The sequence below is a fragment of the Passer domesticus genome, chromosome Z (genome assembly GCF_036417665.1).
Source record: "Passer domesticus isolate bPasDom1 chromosome Z, bPasDom1.hap1, whole genome shotgun sequence".
NCBI lineage: Eukaryota > Metazoa > Chordata > Aves > Passeriformes > Passeridae > Passer > Passer domesticus.
Genome location: NC_087512.1, coordinates 75,834,275 through 75,854,212, shown reverse-complemented (window position 1 = coordinate 75,854,212; position 19,938 = coordinate 75,834,275). Strand labels below are relative to the sequence as shown.

The window sequence follows — 19,938 nt, the reverse complement described above, 5'->3', positions numbered from 1 at the left end:
TAAATGGAAATTCAGTTCAAGTGTCCCTATGGAAATGCTGTCCATTTCTTAGCATTTTTAAGACTAATCTGTCTCAAGCAGCCTTTCTAGAGAGACACAGATCTTGATTCCAGCACAAACCTATGGGGACTTTGATGTTTGACTCTTTTCCTAAGTTTCCTCCATGTATTCATTCAGCTGACATGGTAGAGCTGTTGCCAGCAAGGCTGTAAGCGTCTTTAGGGAAAGGATATGAAATTGATTGAGGGAGGATAATATTTGGGAACACTCAAAGGTGGCTATGAATGCCCCTTTCTTCCTTGCAGAGCATTCTACAAATTCCTCCATTGTCTCCAAGTCAACGATGTTGAGTCCCTGTGCCTGAGAGCCCTTGGGGTGTTTTGTGAGTGAACACCTGAGCAGTTGTTGCCCTTCTGCTCTCCTTCAAGCCAAGTTCAACAAAATGTCACCTCCTAAACCCTGAGACTTGGGTCCATTTTTGCCTGGCTCAGGGGGTGCTCCTCCAGCTCTGCAGTGCAGCAGCCCCAGTGACGCTGCTGTGGGGGGCATGGGGTGAACTGTGCTGGGCTGCCTCCCCTGGGCCTGCTGGCTGCTGCTGCTTGACAGAGCGTGCCAGAGTGCTGCTGGCCAGGGTGGGCTGAGCCTGAGGACTTTTCATGGTTAGCCCTTCATGACATATCTTTCCCTTGATAGGATTTATCCTAACTCACTCTACACTGCATTAGAAAGTTTTATTTCCATGCTTTAACAAATTGAGGCTTCAAATTCTTATCTATATTCCCTTCCCCAAGTCCCTTATGTGTTGGGGCTGGCTTCCCTCAGGGGCAGGTGTATCAATGTACTGATCCCATCCCCTTTTATTGCTGCAGGAGTGCTTAGGAACACTTCAAATTGTCCTTTCCACTTTTCTTTAGGTGGCTTGTTGCTCTGCTTTCTGACACAAGACACAGTCCCCAGGTTGATGAGGATGTACCTGAGTATCCAAAGTCACCAGGGTTGGTCACAGCAGAGACTTGTGGAAAGATGAGAGCACTTTCCAAGAAGATGATAAGGGACTGAAATTATCATTTCCTATCATATGATTGTCTCTAGAAAGCATTGGAACTTTACAGTGCCTTCCATAGCGCATTTCCTATGGGCTCAATTTTTCTTTAGAAGCCACTGGAATTCTGCACCTCAAGAGAGCAAGGGGAAGCACTGGTGGCCACTTCAGTGAGTTTTCCTGGTCACTTTTATTCATTTCTGGTTTTAGACTCTGATTTGTTCACTCAGCCTTGCTGCTGGAAATGACCTCCATGGGCTGAGTAGGTCCCATTTAACTGGGAGTGTTTTACATAACTTTTGTACAGTTTCAGCTCTGAAATGAGAATCTCTATGGATGACATTCCAAAAGGAATCAATGAATCCTAATCTTAGTAGTTTTTCTTTTATTACTACTTGAGGTAATTCTTTGAGTTGGTTTGTTTTTTGGTTTTTTGATTTTTATTTTTTTTACCTTTTTGTTTTGGTTTGGTTTTTTTGGGTTTTTGTTTGTTTGTTTGTTTGTTTGTTTGTTTGGGTTTTTGCTATTGTTGCTATTGTTGATTTTGGGTGGTGGTTTTGTTTTGTTTTGGGTCTTTTGTTTGTTTGTTTGTTTGTTTGTTTGTTTGTTTATGCTTTGTTTTGTTTTGGTTTTGTATTTGAAAGTTTGTGGGGTTTTTTTGTTTTTCTGTTGGGGTTTTTTTGTGGCAAGGAAAAGCCTCTGGCCATACAGAAAATGGGTCCACAAACTGTAGAAGGGTTCCTGGCTGAACAAGGCCATGGCATTCTCCTGTGAGAATTGGAAAATCTGGTCTGCAGTTTACACAGTTACTCTGAAGACCACGTACTGTCCCCAGAACGAGACAGACCATGTACTGTCCTCCAACAGATACATCAAGGAAGAAGGAGCATTGTGCCCAGATGAAACCAAATGCCAAGCACACACAAGTGGGAACTGCTAATTTGGCACACCTTAGCTAAAGATGCTTATGGTGTGACAGCCAATCAGTAATTAACATGCATGTGTGAATGCAGCTACTGAACCAAGGAGCATTAAGCATTAGTGGCGTGAGACGGTGTCTAGAGAAGGATAAATGTGCCAAAGTTGCTTAACAAAGGGGAGCAGCATGTAGCCACATGGGCTGTGAGAATCGTTCCTCGGCCGACTCCCCGTGGGACCCTCTTCCCTTTGGGGCCTGTGAACAGGGACTCTCTTTGCTGAAATGCAGTTCCCTGAAATGCAGTTCCCCTTAACATGGAAGACTCCGAGCATCAGGTTCCCAGGCATAGCAGGAATCTATGGATGCACTAATGGAGCACTAACATTCTCAGCCTGCTCTATTTACTTTACATTTGAATACAGGCTGGTAGAAGGAGAGATCTGGCTTTGATTTCTCCCCAAGTTACCTGCTGCACTTTCAGGTTAGGACCACATGTAAAATGCAGCTCTCTCTACCCATGAATATTCCACTAGTGGACTGACATACAGAAACATCCTTTTTCTCTTTGTACCTTCCCAAGTGGTGCAATAATGAACAGGAGACTTGCAGAAATCACATAGAAAATCACCAAAATTGCTGAAATTAACACTCAATACCATGAGAAAAGCTCCTGAGAAAATGCTTGACAGGATCACTGAACTAACTCAAGCTTTGAAGAGAAACATTCATTTTAGCACTGATCAAGGGGAAAGAAAAAGAAATGCTGCAAAAATTCCAAGTGGAAATAAGGAGAAAGACAGGAAGCAAAGGAAGAGCAAGGCCCTGTCAGATGAGCTGTGGAAGGTAACTTTGTGCCCCAGCGCTGTCGGAGGACGTTCCCTGTCATTGGTGCAAGCAGCTGGAGACAGAAATACTGCTCGATTTGGGGGCCACAGTCTTGGTAAGTGCAGAGGTGGTTCAATAACGTGACATGAGGGAGTTCCCCCAGAGCAACTGGGATGCCTGAAAGAAGTGAACAGCTCACCACAGCCTGGCCCCTCGGCTGCTTTTCCTTCTGACCCTCCTGGGGAGGCTCTGACATTTCCTCTTCCCTGGTGGAAGTGCAGCTGCTGCCAAGGGAAATATCCCCATACTGACTCAGTGTTCCCTTTGCTTCCCACATGTCCCATCTGCTGTCCCTGTCCAGGAGAGCTGCTCTGCACGGGAGGAGGAGACCGAGGGAGAGCCTGGGAACATGGGGGGCTGCAATCCCTCCTGATCTGGTTCTGTTTATGGATGGGTAGAGTTAGACTTGGATAGTTACAAGTGTAGGGATATTTACATACATTGACTGATATTTGTGTAGGTATCTATGTATGTGTATTGTTATATTGATGCATGTATATTGATCTGCTTACATCTGTAGTTATATTTACATACTTGTACATTTGTGGAGCTGTGTAGTTCTATTGCTGGGGTTGTATGGATTTTTTTATTGATCCATTGATATTTGTATATTTATAGATATGTTTGTTATGTGTGTATTATAAGTCATATATGGAATGAAATACGTAATACATATTTACATCTATATATTCTTTTGGATATATATGTATTTACTTCTACTTAGATATAGACGGAGTTGCATAGTTCTAAAATTGTATTTATTTAGTTCTGGATCTGAGATTCTTTAGAGACGGACATTGATATTCCTGTATTTGTATATGGGCTGTACAGTTGCAGTAATATGTAAAAAATTTAATTGTTAAACTTCAATTCATATTTGTGTATAGTGAGTTGTAGAATTGCAATAAACTAATTTTTTAAACTGAAGTTGATATTTGTATATATTTACAAAGCACAATTATCTCAAAAGAATTAGATTTAAACTTAAATTGATATTTGCATGTTCATACATTGGCAGCACAAGTGTAGCAATTTAAAACAAATTTTATTTTTAAACTCAAGGGGTTTTTGCATATTTGTACATTACTAGTGCAGGTGTAACTATCTGCGATAAATGCAATGATTCAATTGAAGGAACTGTAGATTTGTGCTACCCAAAGCCAGGAGCAGATGGAAATGCTGCAGGATTTGGGCCATGGAAATCCCCGGCCATGCCCAGCACAGGCCCCACCTGCACTCAGGCTGGGCAAGGGCAGCGCAGATTTGGGATGGCAGCAGAGCCACACGTTGGCTCAGAACTCGCTGCCAAGGCCTGCTGAGAAAACTCTGGGACTCCACTGAGAGCAGAACTCCAAGCAGGAGCCACCTGGGGAGGACAAATCCACCCCCCATCCCACGGGCAGCTCTTTAGGAAGAGCTCCAAGTGTCCCCCTGAAGCTCATCCCAGAGCCCAGAAGCCAACAGGGATCCTGAGCCAGCTCCGCTGCCTTTGGCAGCACTTGGGCAAATGAGCTGCAGCAAGGGGGAGGCAGCAGTGACTGTGACTGCTGCAGGCTGGGGGTGAAGGAAGGGCCATGGACACAAGCGCTGAGATGCTCCAAAATCCAGAAGGAGGCTGGAGAACTGGGAAGGAACAAGTTCTGACAAGCACTGAAATGATGGAAGCCCTTTGTGTGAAGTTCCCTGAAGGAACTCCCAGGGACATGGATGCTATAATAAGTAGTACCAGAATACACAAATGCAGTAACACCAGGAGATGGTCTGTATGACCCACAGGCAATGGCTGAGAAAAAGACCAAGTCTATATTTTATATTTTCTGTTTATTATAGTATCTATATTAAAATATATAGTATGTAGTCTACAGATGACAAATTACATATATAATAAATTCATATGTGTTGTGTGATACATTTTGATATATTTTGATAAATGTTTTTATTTTGTATAGATCTGATACATTCCTCCAGCCAGGGAGAGTGAAGATGTACAGCAGTCCAAAACCTTCTGCCCACACAGCAGTCAGCCCTGGCTGTGTGCATGCACACCCACCCACTGTCCTTGCTCTCCTCAGCACCTCGGGGCTGCTGTTTGCACAGAACTGGGATGAATTTAACTCAACAGAGCCACAAGTGGGGTGTCCAGCTTGCCATGTACACTCATGTGGCAAGGAACAACAGATCTCTCAAATCACATCATCACAGGTCCTTTCATTCCTGCTGGGCACTGAGGAACTCCTAAAAGCACAAAGACAGAGAAGAGGTGGAAAAAATTGGCATCATGCTACTGATGCGATCCTCATGGAGGAAAATCTGCTGGGTTTCTTAAGGTCAAAGCTTTCCAAAAACTAGGAAAACTGCTGAGCACCAGTAGGCCAGTTGTGAGAGGTTTCCTTGACCTGGCAAAGCTGGGATGTTAACATTGGACTCTGTCCTTGGCTCAAATCACCTGCCCTCACCTGCAGACAAAAGCACCACCACCAGCAGAAGCTACATCAGTCAATTTTCTCAAAAAGCTGTGTTAAATTTGGGAGACAAAAGGAAAACATATCAGACTCTGTGGATTAATGACAGGACTCTGTGAAACAGTTGCAAAGCAAAGGGCAGCAGCTTCTCTCTGGGACACTCCTTGTGCTCCAGGGCAGCCGGGCTGTCCCAGCTGCCCAGGACCCGGCGCTGCGCGGGCTCTGCAGAGCTGCACAGCGGGGAGGCAGCTTCGGGCACCTCAGCCCCTGGCCAGGAGTGGCTTCTTGCTCTGGACGGCTCCCTGGGGACAAATGCAGGCTGCTGGCCTTCTGCTCTGGGCCCTAGCCTGGCCTTGCAGGGCTAATCCTCTTCCCTGTCTCAAATGTGCTAAAGACAGACTTGTTTGTTTCCAGCTCTGCACAGCATTGATTTGCACCACAAAATACTGAAGGACTGAAGGCTGAACTTCAGACCCTGCCTGAAGCCTCACCAACAGGACCTGAGCCAAAGCTGCCCTCTAGGTGACCCTTCCAACCAAATGTACTGTGTATCTGCTCCTTAACCAAGTATTGCTATCAAAAGGATCAATGCATCCATTCACTGGGGAAACACGTCTGCACCTTTCTGCATTAGGAAAATGGACAAGGCCACAGCTGGCCCTGGCTCCTCCTTGAGCCCTGGGCAGGCTCAGGGAGAAAACCAAGAGGAGAATGAAATCAGCTGTCCCCCAGCAGAAGCTCTGTCACGTTGCCTGTCCAGCACTGTCACAGCTGGGCTGCTCTCACAGCGCACTCGGAAGCCTCGTGGCCGCCAAAGGTGGAGGCTCCGCAGGATTTCCCAGTTCCCGGCCGTGGCTCTCCAGGGCTTGGCTGGGACAGCTTCCCCCAGCTGATGTGCTGCTCTGGATGAAGGGGAAAGCATTGGGGTATCTGCTGATCTATCTTTCTTAACCACTAGAGGCAACCTTTTGTAATAATGCTGGAGTGCATTGCTTGGCTTCTCCTTTTCTGACTCTTTCTTGCACTTTTGCATTACAGTAAATGCCACTATTCCTCCAGCTGGTGTCTGGGTTTGCATCTCTGACCCTCCCCACCATCAACACAAACACACAGCCACTTTAGCACCAGACCTGCCTCTCTGCCAGCCAATCTCTTGGAAAAATCCCTGATGCCCATCTCTGCAAATGAAATTCCCACTTGGCAACTTCCTTTTCTGCAGGCAGCTGAGAAAAGGAGCCACTCCCAGCTCTGGACACCTCTGGAAACCAGCTGCTTTCAGCAGTCACAACCCTGAAATATCAACCTCCTTCCTTAACCTGTCACTGGGAGCTCCCACCAAGAGGCCTTTTGTCCAAGGATGCCCACAGAAGAGCTCGAGGAGGGAGCAGTTTGGAACACAACTCCTCCAGAGTTTAAACCTGCCTTTATCTAATGAGCACACACCGACCTGTCCCAAAGGGAAAGCAGGCAGGAAAGAGAAGCTGCTCTCCCACAACAGCAAACTCTCTGCTTTCTTCTGTTCCAGCTGGAGAGTGGAGACCATGGGCTACACCTCAGTGTGGGAAGGAACCTGGGAATTGGCCTGATCTGGGAGCCTAGCAGAGAGAAGTTTCCTAAAGACATGGAGAAGATTCTCTGGAAGCAAAAGATTATGGCAATATTTCTGCAGGGAAAACAAAAACAAAAACAAAAACAAACAAACAAAAACCTTAAAAAAAAACTAAAAAAAAAAACCTGAAGCATTTCAAGAAGTTCCCAGACTGAAATTTGTTCCCCAACATGACAGCCCCAAAGTCTCTGTGGCGAGTCAGGAAGCTCAGGAATGAATCTGCAGGACTTGGATAAACACCATTGGTGTGCGTCCCCCAGAGCACAAGCAGCTCCTCAACAAGACTTCAAGGCTGAGGGAGAAAGCTTCCCCCTTCAGCTCTCCACAGCAGCTCTAGGGAGTCTCTCTCCATTGCAAGGTCTCCTTTGTCAGTCTACAGTGACAAGGGCTGGCTGCAGGAGGCATTTGCATTGGAACTCTCCCCAGATGGGGGGAGGAAGAGGTGATTCCTGAGGAAAGAAAAGTGCAACACCATCTGGGAAGACACCAGTATGAGTTCCCCACAACTCTAGACCATTAATTGATGCCCAAAAAGTAGGTAATAAAACAGTGCTCCATATTGTGGGGCCCATAGGGCAGGTATTGGTTTGTTCATCACCAGCAGTGAGGGGGATAGCTCCACCACAAACTCACTCGCCAATTCTTCACACAGTACTAGTTTTATACTTTTTTTTTTTTTTTTTACTTCATGGGCACATTAACTTTTCCAAACCTCACATTGTAGCATATTTTCTAATTACACGATTAAAAAGCCCTTGTGGCACACTTGCAGTTTCTGCACGAGGTGGTCATCACTCTCCTGCTGGTTGTTTTGGATGAGAGCTCAGAAGGCTTCCTCGGGCTTGAACTTCTCACCTCTCATTTCTGCAGGGTCTACAAGATTGTCTGCTCAAACACCAAGTGGTACCATTTGCAGTTAGCTTGTTCTGCTAAATTTGCTGGTTTCTGGAAAGCGCTTCATTCCCATCCCCTGTTACAAAGTAAATGCTTCTTTCAGCACAGCTACAGCTTTTAGCATAGCTCAGGCATATCCTCATTGCCTTGGCACCAAAAAGAAGCAAAGTAAGAGGGGGAAAACCAGGGAGGGCGATGGGGCAACATTGTCTTATTGCCCAAGTATTACAATTCCTTGGGTAAAGCAACATCCATCCGCAGGCCAGCACTTTAGCTTGGATGACAATGCTGACAAAATTGCTGCCCCTTCCTGCTGCTGTAGCTGACTCCAAATCACGAGAAATGTGCCAACTCTGCCAAAGACAGGTAGACATGGGAGATAAAAAGAGCCAGTCTGCTGAAAAGGAGACCAAATGAATGTTTTCTAATGCCCCCTTTTCATCCTTTCCCCAGCCAAGACACAGTAATGTCCTTCCTCTCTGTCACCGATGGTGACCCAGGCACGGGATGCAGTGTGGGGACAGAGCCCGCCGCTGCTCTCAGTGCCCTGCCCTGCCCTTCCCTGCCCGCCTTGCCCGCCGAGTCCTGCCATGCCGTGCCGTGCCGTGCGGAGCCCGGCCAGCGCCGGGAGCCGCCCCGCCCGCGCTGTGCCCGCAGCCCCGGCTCTGCCGCGCTCGTCCCCGCCAAGTCCGGCCCGCGCCGGGGCCGCGCCGGGCGCCAGCGCAGCGCCCCCCTCAGGCCGCGCGCCGCCGGCGCAGCCACGGCCGTTGCGCCGCGGGCGTTGCGGCCACAGGCGGCGATCGGAGCCATGGCGGAGCTGCCGCTGCCCGCCGGGCTCAGCGACAGCGCCTTCCCCGCCAAGCTGTGGCGCCTGCTGAACAGCCCCCGCATCCGCTCCGTGCGCTGGGACAGCCGGGCCCGGGGGCTGCTCGTCGACCGCTGCCTCTTCGAGCGGGAGCTGCTGGGCCCGGGCCCCGCCCCCGGGGGCGGTGGCGCTGGGGCGGGGCCGGTGCCGCGCCCCTTCAGGGCCACGCAGTTCCGCAGCTTTGTCCGGCAGCTGTACCGCTACGGCTTCCGCAAGGTGCCGGGCTGGCTGGGCGCGGCTGCGCCGGGCGATGCCGGGGGCTGGCTGCACTACAGCAGCCCCTGCTTCCGCCGCGACCGCCCCGACCTCCTGCTGCGCCTCAGGCGGCGGAGCGCGGCCGACAGGCGGCGGCCGGCGGCGGGCCGGGAGGGCCGCAGGCGCCCGCCCCGCGGCTCCCGGCAGCTCCCCGGGGCGCGGCCGCTGCCGGACGGGCGGCACGGGCGCGGCCGCTTCCAGCCGCTGCCCCGGGAGCGGCCGCCGCTGCCGCCCGGGCGCCCGCCCAGCGGCTTCCTGCTGCTGCAGCGGGAGCGGACGCTGCCGGACGGGCGGGAGCTGCGCAGCCCCCGGCCCGGCCGCCTCCAGCAGCGCCCCGGGGAGCGGCCGCTGCTCGCCCGGCGCCCGCCCTGCGGCTTCCACCTGCTGCACCGGGAGCGGCCGCTGCCGGCCCGGCGGGAGGGGCCGAGCCGCTTCCAGGAGCTCTACGGGGAGCGGCCGCCGCCCGCCGAGCGGGAGGTGCTCGGGATCCCGCCCTGCCGCTTACTCGGGCTCCACGGGGAGCGGCCGCTGCCGCTCGGGCAGGAGGGGCCCCCCAGCCGCTTGCAGGAGCTCTACGGGGGGCAGCAGCCTCCGCTCAACCGGGAGGTGCTCCGGCTCCAGCCCTGCAGCTTCCAGCAGCTGCACAGGGAGCAGCAGCCCCAGCCCCCGGCTTTCGACCCACGAGGTAGGAAAACAGTTGTAGCCTTGTTTTTCTAAAATGTAATTAAAAGTGGCTGTTTGAAGTATTTTTCCACAAGGCTCTGTCATTCTCAGCCAGCAATTGTCAAGCCTATTAAGAGGGGGCACTTAAGAGGCCAAAAAATTCTCTGCCTTTTTTTTCCTGCTTCCTTCCTGTGATGTTTGATCTATAGCACCCATAGAACTCTGTGTCCCAGAGCCACATTGTGGAGTGTGATCGTTCTGTTTGGATTCTTGCAGCCACCCCAGGCACTTCAGTACCCAGTGCTCCACTTGGCCGTGCAGGTTGTACAGCACCAGTGGCCTCCAGGTCATCACAGAGCGCACCTGAGGAAGAGCAATGGCCACCAGCAGATCTGGGCCTTGCAGTCGAGCAAATGATTCGGGAGATCAGGAGGTCCCTGTCTGAAAGATCTCCCTCTGCTCAGGTAACTCCCTTGAATGGGAACCAAAGGGGCTGGGAGCTTTTGATTGTTGTTACATGGCTCAGAAGCAAAAGCTTCTTTAATTGAACTCATTTCAGTATTAATTAATCATTTAATTATTCTTAGTAAAGAAATAATTTTTAAAAGTCTCCCCCCCCCCCTTAGTGAGGATGAGCATTGTGAGCCTGTGTTGGCCAAGTTTGAGTGCTCCTTTTCCTGGGAAGAATCCTTCCTACAGGGGCATTTGTAGCGAGGGCTGAGCTGCAGCTGGTGCTGCTGTGTGAGCCCTGCCGGGCGTGTGGGCGCTCCCAGAGCCGTGTGTGGGGCTGGGCTGGAGCTGCAGCTCTCTGTCCTTGTGCAGATTATTATGTGTGTTGGCCAAAGAATGTCTCTCTTTCTATTCATGTGCTGACCCAGTGCCTGCAGTACATTCATGATCGAGGCAGGGCAGACTCAAGGAGGGGAGTGGGATTTTTTGGATTTCCCAATATCATATTCTCAAGTGTCTTTTTTCTTCTGTAAACTCACACATAGCAGCTTTCAGAAGCATTTTATTCCATAACAAAAGGAAACATTGCAGGCTCGCAACCATCTTTAGAATCTTTAGGATTCTGATGGAATCAGAATCGCAGAAGAGATGAATATTTTGGAACTGGTCCTAGTGAGAATATCTTTCTGCCCAAAGGTAATTTGCAGGTGCTTCATTGTGGACATTGACTTCCTCAGTGGAATAGGAACACTGCTTGGTTGTTTGGCTTTTCCTGTCTTTTGGGTTGTTTTTTTCCTGCTCTCCTGATTTACACATTTTTGCCACTGGTCATGAATGTGATCCTAGAAGTAGCCTAGCTGCATAAATGCTTGCCTGGATCATACACATGGGGCAGCAGCAGAGGGCTCCGAAAAGCACCACGGTGTGATGGGTTGTCTGAGCGGCTGGGTGGGGCTGGTGGGACTCCCAGCCAGAAATGTGTGCCTTGCGTGTGGGTTTGTAGCACAGGGCAGGGGTGGGAGCGAGCTCTGCCCTTGCTGACAGCCGTGCTGGCAGCCAGGAGAGCCCCTGGCTTTCTGCTGGCTGGTTTCTCCCAGCTCCTGAGATAAGCCAGGGTCAGAGAGTGAGGGCACCTCCCCCACATCCCCTCACTTGGTGTCTTCTGGTTTTCTGTGTTCATGTTTTGTCCCAAAGATCATTTTGTAAGAGCTTCAGTTTCACCTTGGTCATCCAAATTCTGAGTTTAAGAGGCTTGTCATGTAAACCATGTGGGCAGTGTTCCCCCTGTGCTCCATGTCCTTTGGGAGTGGAGAAGGAGAGTTATTGTATCCCTGATGTGATTCCAGCAAAATAGTGAGTGATCTTTGGGTTCCCTTCTTTCTGTGCTTCTGCTCAGGACAATATTGGTGTTGCCCCTGAATCTTCAGGAGGGGAGGCTGTGGACAGAGCTGCAGCAGAGGAAACTTCATCTGGCACCGAGAGCTGCAGGAACAGTTCCCCAGAGCCCGAGGAGCCTGGTAAGGACAGAGCCCCCCTTGGTTTAGAGAGGTGTGAGATGGCTGCTCTGTGCCTGCCTCTGGCAGCAAGGGAAATGAGCAGAGCTGAGTTCCTGTCTGCAGGGCTGGTGCTGCCTGGTGCCTTTAGTTCAAATCCTGCACTGGCACAACCTCCCCGAGCCCTGCCCTCCACGCTTCTCCAGAGGCTCTGACATTGAGTCCTCTGCTGTGGCAAGAGAGCACGGAATAAATCTGACCTTGGGGCAGTTGTGTCACCAAGCTGGATGTCCCAGGTTGGTTCATAACTCAGCTCCCAGCAGCCTTCAGCTTCAGCCACTTCAGTGAGGACTGGGGTCTCTCTGTCACTGAGCTTGAGACTTTGCTGAGGCTTTATCAGGATACTTAAACACTTCACACAGTTAAGTTTTGAACACTTGGAAGGATCCCTGTTCTTTAAAGAGCAGGCTTCAAATTGCTAAGTGAGAGTTTGCCTTTCGGGCCATCTTTTACAGTCCCTGATAGAAGGACAATTGGTGCTCCAGGAACATTTGCACAAGGGCCAATATTGACTCAGTGTTCCCTTTGCTTCCCAGATCCCGTGTGATTGACCTCTCCAGGAGGGCTGCCCAGTGTGGCAGGAAGAGACAGAGGGAGAGCCTGTGACCATCGGGCAGGTAGAATTCCTCTGTCTCTAGTTATATTTATAGATATGTATAGTTTATTTAGGTAGTGGTATTTATAGATTCATGTAATTATTGTTAGAGAGCTGTACAATTAATTATTTTTTTATTTTAGATATATATTGTTATAGCTTTAGATGTATTGTTGTGGTTATAGATGTGCCCAGTTGCTTTTATAATTGTGTCATTAGTTACATTTACATATATACATTTGTAAATGCATATTTATATTTGTATATGGGGGTTTAGACGCATAGATTGGTATTTATATACACCTCTTTTTAACCTCTTGCCCTGTTCTGCTTCCTCGCTCACCTCTTGCTTTTCCCCCTGTGCCCCCTGTGTCCCCTCTCCCTGGGCTGGGTCCGAGCTGGCGGCCGGGCCGGGCGCAGCAGCAGTTCCAGCCCTGGGTGTCCCTGGAGCGCTGGGAGCTGCTGGTGGCCCCAGGCAGTGTCCCCTGAGGAGCTGCTGAAGGACGGTGAGACTGAGGGGGCTGGGGGGACTGAGGGGGCGGTGGCGCTGAAGGGACGGTGACCCTAAGCTGCTGCTGGGGCTGAGGGCTGTGGGGCAGCCCAGGGCCATGGTGGCACTGAGGTGACAGGCAAGTGGCACAGACTGAGGGGGTGGCGGGTCTAAGGGATGGGATGGGTCAGAAGGGACTGAGGGGGGGGAGAGGACTGTGAGGGGCTGAAGAAGCTGAAGGGGGCTGGGGGTTTGGCGAGAGCATGGCGGGGCTGAGGGGATGGAGGGGCCAGCAGGGAACACAGAGGGCTCCGGGACTGCAGCTCTGCCAGGCCTTGGAAACAATTCCAGAGCCTCCACTTTTGCCACAGCTGTAATGAAGACCACGAGGACAGCCGGAGACTGCCAGGAGCCAGCATGGAGAAGCTGAGGGCCAGCTGCAGGAGCAGTGAGCGGGGCCCTGCTGCTGCCAGCCTGGAGAGAGCCCGGGTGAGGCCCCAGGGCCGGGGAGGCAGGGTGGGGCTGAGGCTGGCGTGGGTGCTCACCACAGCCCGGCCCGCTCGGCTGCTTTCTCTTTCTGACCCTCCTGGGGAGGCTCTGACATTTCCTCTTCCCTGATGGAAGTGCAGCTGCTGCCAAGGGAAACGTCCCCATAGTGACTCAGTGTTCCCTTTGCTTCCCACATGTCCCATCTGCTGTCCCTGTCCAGGAGATCTGCCAAACGTCATCTGTAGGATCAGAAGAACTGGTGTCCTTTGGCTTCCCCCAGTTCCCACTGAAGATGGGAGCACCTGCAGAGCAGAGGGGACCCAGCTGCAACTCCAGGCCCAGCTCTTGCTGCTCACAGCTGAGCCTGTGGCAAGCTCCAGGAGCTCCTGCCTTCTCCCTCCCTGTTGGCAGCTCTCTCCCTCCAGACCCCAGGCCCTGCCCATCCACGTTTTTCCCTCCCAGTTCACCCCTTTGCTTTGCCTTCCCTTATTAAACAGTTTGTCTTTTTCATTTGACTCGTGGATCTGTCCATGGAGCTGAAGCAGCAGAAATCCTGAGCCCGGGGACACGCAGGACCCTGCTGCCGTTCTCTTCCACGCCATCGTCTGTGCATGGGCAGAGAGGAACAAGGGCAGCTCAGGCTGCAGAGGTCCCTGTCCTGCTGCTCCAGTTGCACAGCACTGTGGAGTTGAAGGTTGTGTTGAGCACACTGAAGGGAACAAGGATCCTGGGTTTTAGAAAAGCCAGCTTGAGTCTGCTCTTCCATGGCAAACATCCACCAAGGGCAGAGGAGCTTGCCATGCTGGAAGTTCTCACCAAGAGCTTCCTGAAAGCACAGCAATGCTCCATGCATTCACAGGGACAGGAAGAGGGCAGAACCAGACACCATGGTGGCCTAACAGTGAGCTCTGGGTGTGCCTCAAAGCAAATGAAGCAGCAGCAGCAGCAGTGCAGTGGCTGTGACTCAGAGGCGCAAGCGTCCCAGTGGCCACAGCGCTGTCAGGCAGTGCCTGCAGGCTGGGTGCGCTTCTGGCAGCTCTGCTCTCCCCACAAGTGAGGAATCGCAGCCCCTGCCTCAGGTCCAGTCAGAAAGCCAACCAAGTGAGACCAGAGGCAGGGGACCCTTCCCAGCTGTCTTGGGCATGGCTGCAAAGCAGCCGCTGCGTCTTCCTGTGCCCGTGTTTGGGGTGTGCTGAGCCCAGAGCCGGCCAGCTTGTGCTCTGCTGTGCCAGGAGCATTCTGGGCGGGCAGGAGAAGTGCTGCGTGCACAGCGGAGCGTCCTGCAAGGGGCTGACCAGAGCCTCCTGCGGGAACAGGGCTCCGCTCCCTGGCTGGGAACAGCCTGGTTTTGCTGCCGTGAGCGCAGGCAGGAGTTCAGGCACGTGCAGAGGCAGCTGGCAGCTCGTGTTTGTAGGGGCCCGGGGCTGCGCGCCCAAAGCGACACGTGGGTGTGGGGAAGGAAGCGACACAGAGCTGGAGGAAGGAAGATGAGCTCCAGTTGGAGTGCCTGTGCTGCAAGGAGCAGAAGGAATTCAGCCTTGCCAGGGTTTTGAAGTTTGTGTTGGTGTTTCCCGGGAAATGCAGACATTTGGGGAAGTGCCTTTGGAGGAGAGAGGCTTGATTCTCAAGGCAACTGCTTCCCCAGCAGCCCCCAGTGAGGTAGGTGCAATTACAATCTGCACCCCAGCTCATGCTCAGTATTTACTACAATCTTAAATAACAATAAAGTCAAACACAACAGATGACTGGTCTTCCTACCTTCAGCTTCCCAAACACAGCCAAGGGTGGCAGCAGCTACAGCTCCATTCTCCTGAGCTCACAGCGCAGCGCAGCTGTTCCAGCCACACCAGCACGGGACTGGCCGCAGGTTGTACAGCCCGTGCCTGAGCCAGGATCAGAGCGCGTTTCCTCTCAGGTAATGGGAGCCCCACGCTCTTCCACAGGAGAATGAATGTGAAGAATGCCAGAGCAAATTCAAGTCTCTTGAGCCTGGTGAAGATGAAATCTGCTTCTGTCCTTGTACAGAGCTATGGGTTTGTTTACATGGCTTCTCCTTCCCTTTTCTGCCTGGGCTTTCTCACCTGCAGGTTTCAGTAGAAAAGTGAAGCCATAGGTGGAATAAATAGACTCCACAACCTGATGTAGTTATGAAGTGGGTCTGTATTGTCAGCACCCGGCACAAGCGAGATAGCTCTCCTGAAAACTTGTGCCCTGAGCCCTGGTCTGAGCCCCATCTTTTACTCACAAAGGTGCTCCATATACATGACCTTGCTCAACCTTTTAATGCATATTCAACCCCCGGCCCCGCCTGTCCTCGCCTGGCATGATAATTAGATCCATGCCCTTCTGAGCATGCCTTGTTCATGGTGGGGGTCACATGGGAGTCTTTGGTGGTCTCTGAGGCCGAAAATTCTGGTCATCCTTATGGCTGAACTTTTCAACTTTTCTCCTTTGTGCATGTGCTTTGGTCCCTTGGTGCTTATCTGAGTACGTCTGTCGGTCTTGATGAGCTTGGAGACAGAGGAGCCCCTTTATCTGGGTTTCTGCATCCTTGGTCTTCTCCCAGTATTGTTCTTTATGCAAGAAGCTTCTGAAATTTGCATTTTTCTATTCTTTTTGTACTATGACACAGGTTTCTTAAGTAAAAGGTTAAAATTCAACACATAATTCTGCAAGCTAAAATTTAAATGCTTAATTCATATTGCTAACTCAAGGGAGCTCCAAAAATCTCTCTTTCAAAAGAAACAAACCTTTGAAAGGTTAAACCTCAACGTAACTGTGATCCTCAATCAATACCTCCTTCTTCCACTTGCTTAAAATCTCTTTGTCCTGGGCACTCACTATGGCCTTTTTCCTGGAAGCTCTCTGGCTGTCTTGAATGCTTATGGAGTAAAAGGTAATCCCTGATCTATTTTCGACTCTGCCCAGAGAGAGACTGCTGGAAGGGAGGTAGGACTGGTACTGGGGACCTGGCAGCTTGTCCAGGAAGAAAAATTATTGAAATAATGGTAATGTGGACAAGGCATGCAAGCCCAAGTGGTGAGCTCAAATATGCAAGTACTTGCAGTTTCCCCTCAGCACTTGACAGTTTAGGGGTATGGTCTCTCCTTATTTCTGTCTCTTAATCCTCAATCCTTGCCACACTCCTTCAACATCTTTTGCATTGTCATCTTCCCTGTTTTCTCCCTTCCTTTCTTCTGTCTGTGACTTTCTGTACACGACAGACAATCTGTCACACACTGTCAGCTTGCTCAGTCACCCGAGCAGTGATAATGATGGTGTAGAAATTGTAGGTGCACAGCAGGCAAAGGTGTCCTGCTTCTGTGTGCCCTCTGCAGGCAAACCTGCTTCCCAAAGCTTCAGTCACACTTGGAGAAAAGTCTTGTCCCCACTGCTTTGTTGTGGTTTATGCATTGATGGAGCAACACTTCTGTCTCAGCCCGCTTAAGCCACTGCAAAGCTGGAATTGTTGCTTTAGCAGCAGATGTGTTGGCAGGGTTCTTACAGCTCCATAGTAAGAACTCTACAGTTCTTCTAGAACAGGTTTGTGATCTTTGTGCAATAAAAACAATGCCTTCAACTGCTGCAGTGCAAGTCATGCAGTCATGTAGATGTGTTTTCAGACACAGGTATTTCTATATATGCCCAGTGAGTGGCCTTGTGGGGAGCAGGGACAAACGAGGAAGGAAAGTGGGCTCACAAAACATGCTTCTGCTTCAACAAAAAGCCAAAAAGCCCTGTCTTCCCTTCACAGAGAAGGATATAAACTTTTTCTTGAAGGGAATAAACAAGTCTCTCTCTATGTCCTGCTCTTTTGTTAGTTTGAAATTGTTCAGAAAGGTTGTAATTTTTTTTTTTTTTTTGTTGGGGGGGTGGGGTCTGCATTTCAAGCCTGTTCTCCCAGCAGTCAGGGACCTGCACAGCTGCTGTGGGTGGGGCAGGTGCTCAGGTAATTACCAACAGCTGCTTGGTAATTACTGACAGCCAGGTGAGAAGTTGGCTTGTGCCTGGTTGAGGGCTTGAGGGCAGTGCTGAGAGAAGGGCTAAGGAGTGGAGTGGGAAATACAATTTACACAAGCAGGTATAGGTGGATGTCTGGGGTGTGGGTGGGAGTTAACTGGTTTAGGTACTGCATTTATGAAGAATTGAACATTTAACTCTGAGATAGGACTATTTAGTTGTTACTCTAAAGGCTGCATTTACTAACACATAATGTAATTTCTGCTGCTGTGGCAGAACCTGCTGTCCCTGTGCACTCGGAAGAGGCATGGAGGGTCCCCAAGGCATCCTCAGAATGGGCTTTGCCCTCACCTTGGCTTGTGCTGCTGCAGATTTTGGAGACAATTGTGCATAAGAACGGGCACTAGAACCAGACTTGGGGCTGGCATGCTCTGCATTTCCAGGATGGCTCATGGACAGGGTAAGGTGCTGTCGGTGCCCTCTGGATCAAGCTGTGATTCTATGGACACTTCAGTAAGAGAGGGTTTTTTCAGGGTGATTAAACCTTCATCCTTGCTGTGCTTTCTATGATGTTTGTATCTCTATTTTGTAAAACTTCAGAAATCTGGATCATCTTTGGCCCTGTGAAATGTTATAAACATCAGCAAAAGCCATCATAGTTTGCATGCGAAAATACATACTTTTTGACATTTGGGAGTTGGAAATTCTAGGAATTTAAAACCAATTTATATTGCTGATGATACAGAAAGGGGGCAGGTTGGTGCCTTGGGGCCTATGTTTGCTACTGTTGACTGAAAAATAACTATTGCAGTAGCACCCTATGGCCCTGGATGGCCAGAACGGAGGTCCAGGAGGCTTGACAGGTGTTTACTACTGAGTCTTTGACCTTTTAAGTCAAATAAAAGTTATAAATTCTTAGAACTATGTATTTATAAAAGAAAAGTATAAAGGAGAGATGTTGTACACTGTGTGTGTCCCACCTTAAACATACGACATTATAAAAACACACACTCCAAACATCCATTCTTTTGTATGACCAGGTAAATGCCAGGTAAAACTGATTTCTTTGTTCAGAAGTATCTCACCTACTGACAACAATTAGAATTGCTTACAGCGCCTCAGTTGCAAATGCAAAACATTCAAAACTCAAACTAACTGGTTACATTAGAAAACACACTTTGCTTTTCTCAAGGGGCTGATTGTGAGCTATTTGATGAGCTATTCATGAACATATCCTGGGGCTGTTTGCATCAAACACTGGGATTTTGTTAGCAGTAAAAGAGGGAAAGTGCACTATGTGTGGGAAAGTAATTCCTTCCCAAAATATGTGCTTGGAGGCTACTTGGGTCAAAAGAATTTATTTTTAATTCCGTGGGCTGAAGAACTGCCCACCATCTGCTTTTTCAGAAAAAGAGGGTTGAGTCTTTGGCCCCTTGCAGAGCCTTAAATGAGCAAAGCTGAAGGCATTTGCCCCAAAAAGCAAGGAGTGTGTGAGGCTCATGGCCACAGCTGTCTGCAGAAGTGAGCATGGGCCAAGGGAAGGTCCTGCTGCCCAGAGCCAGCCCGAGGTGTCCCTGAGGATGTGTCACATCCTCTGCCTCCTCTGGCAGTGCTGCCACAGAGCACAGCAGGAGGGATTGCAGGGATTTGTCAGCACGGGGAGGCAGAGCATGAGCTCCTGCTGATATTTCCATCCAGGGCTGGCACTTTCAGGCCAGCAGTGACAGATTCTGCAGCTCTGGCTGCACAGTTGCTGTTGGCAGTGCTGTGACAGCCTCTGCCACCAAGCCAGAGTGTCTGCAGGGGCAGGATGGTGTAGAGATGCCTCTCAGAGAACGGAGAGAACACCTTCAAACAGCATCTGGCAGAGTTAATGAAGGGGTGGTAAATCCCTTTAAAGGGGACAGGTTATAGAAACCTCTCTCTGTGAATATAAGAGACTGTAGGAGTGAAGAGGGAATGGGAAAAGGGAAGGGAAAGGTAGAAAAAAGAGGCAAGGGAAAGAGAGAGGGAGAGGATAGAGTCCTTGGACATTCTGATTTTATCTAAAGGACGTTTTCTGACTACATAGATGTTTGCTACAATAGTGCTTTTCGACATGCTATGGCTTTCTAACTCATGATATTAACTGATCACAGTGTGTTTTAAAAAACATAAGAAAAAAATCAGTACAAAGTTTTCCTTCAAGACCAAATATCTGCCAGAGTCTGAGTGCCATGGTTAATGGCTTTTGAACATTCACAGGAATGGTCAAAGCATTAAAGTAATTAAATAGGTCTCTCAGAATCCAGCATAAGTCGTACTGCTGAGGAGATTAAATAGAGATTCCCATGGCAATGTGTGTTTTATAGAGGCTTAGTGACAGTATTTCACGCACACATAATAACATAAAGAATGACAGCTCATGCCTATTTGTCCTGATAAGTATTTGCTGCAGCAGCCACCTTTCTTCAAAGTAAAGATGTGTTCAAAGGCTTTTTTCCCCGATTTCTGTTGAAAACTGTTTCATATCAAATAAAGGATACGTCCCATATGTAGTCTTTTCTTCTGTCAGAACCCAGGACATCCCTCTGGATGCCCTGAATGGCTCAAAATCCTGTCAGGGGCTTGGAGACGCTGACAGGAAGCCAAAGACACTTGGGAATTCAATCTCAACCCATGGGAGCAAATTACCAACTTTACATGAAGAATTACAAGTCACAAAAGTTTAAGTAGCATAAAAGTAGTTGTCACAGGGTGAAAGGTGGAATTTTGAAGAATTTGACTATGGGGGTCTAGGGGGACAAGATGGAGGAATTTGGGCATTA

General features: G+C 49.9%; 1 protein-coding gene and 1 long non-coding RNA gene across 3 annotated transcripts in view; one reads left to right on the top strand and one right to left on the bottom strand.

Annotated features, from left to right (window-relative positions):
* The window catches only part of LOC135289658 (TOG array regulator of axonemal microtubules protein 2-like), a 311,721-nt gene that overhangs the window by 104,774 nt on the left and 187,009 nt on the right, over positions 1-19,938 (bottom strand). The gene's annotated exons all lie outside the window — the stretch shown is intronic.
* Positions 9,486-13,681, top strand: LOC135290082 (uncharacterized). Of its 2 annotated transcripts, XR_010352795.1 has the most exons (6): positions 9,486-9,616; positions 9,871-10,058; positions 11,441-11,561; positions 12,134-12,698; positions 13,054-13,171; positions 13,392-13,681. It is a non-coding gene; the product is annotated as an uncharacterized LOC135290082 (long non-coding RNA). The 2 variants fall into 2 exon arrangements; XR_010352794.1 differs by lacking the exon at positions 9,486-9,616 and having other exon boundaries at positions 9,635-10,058.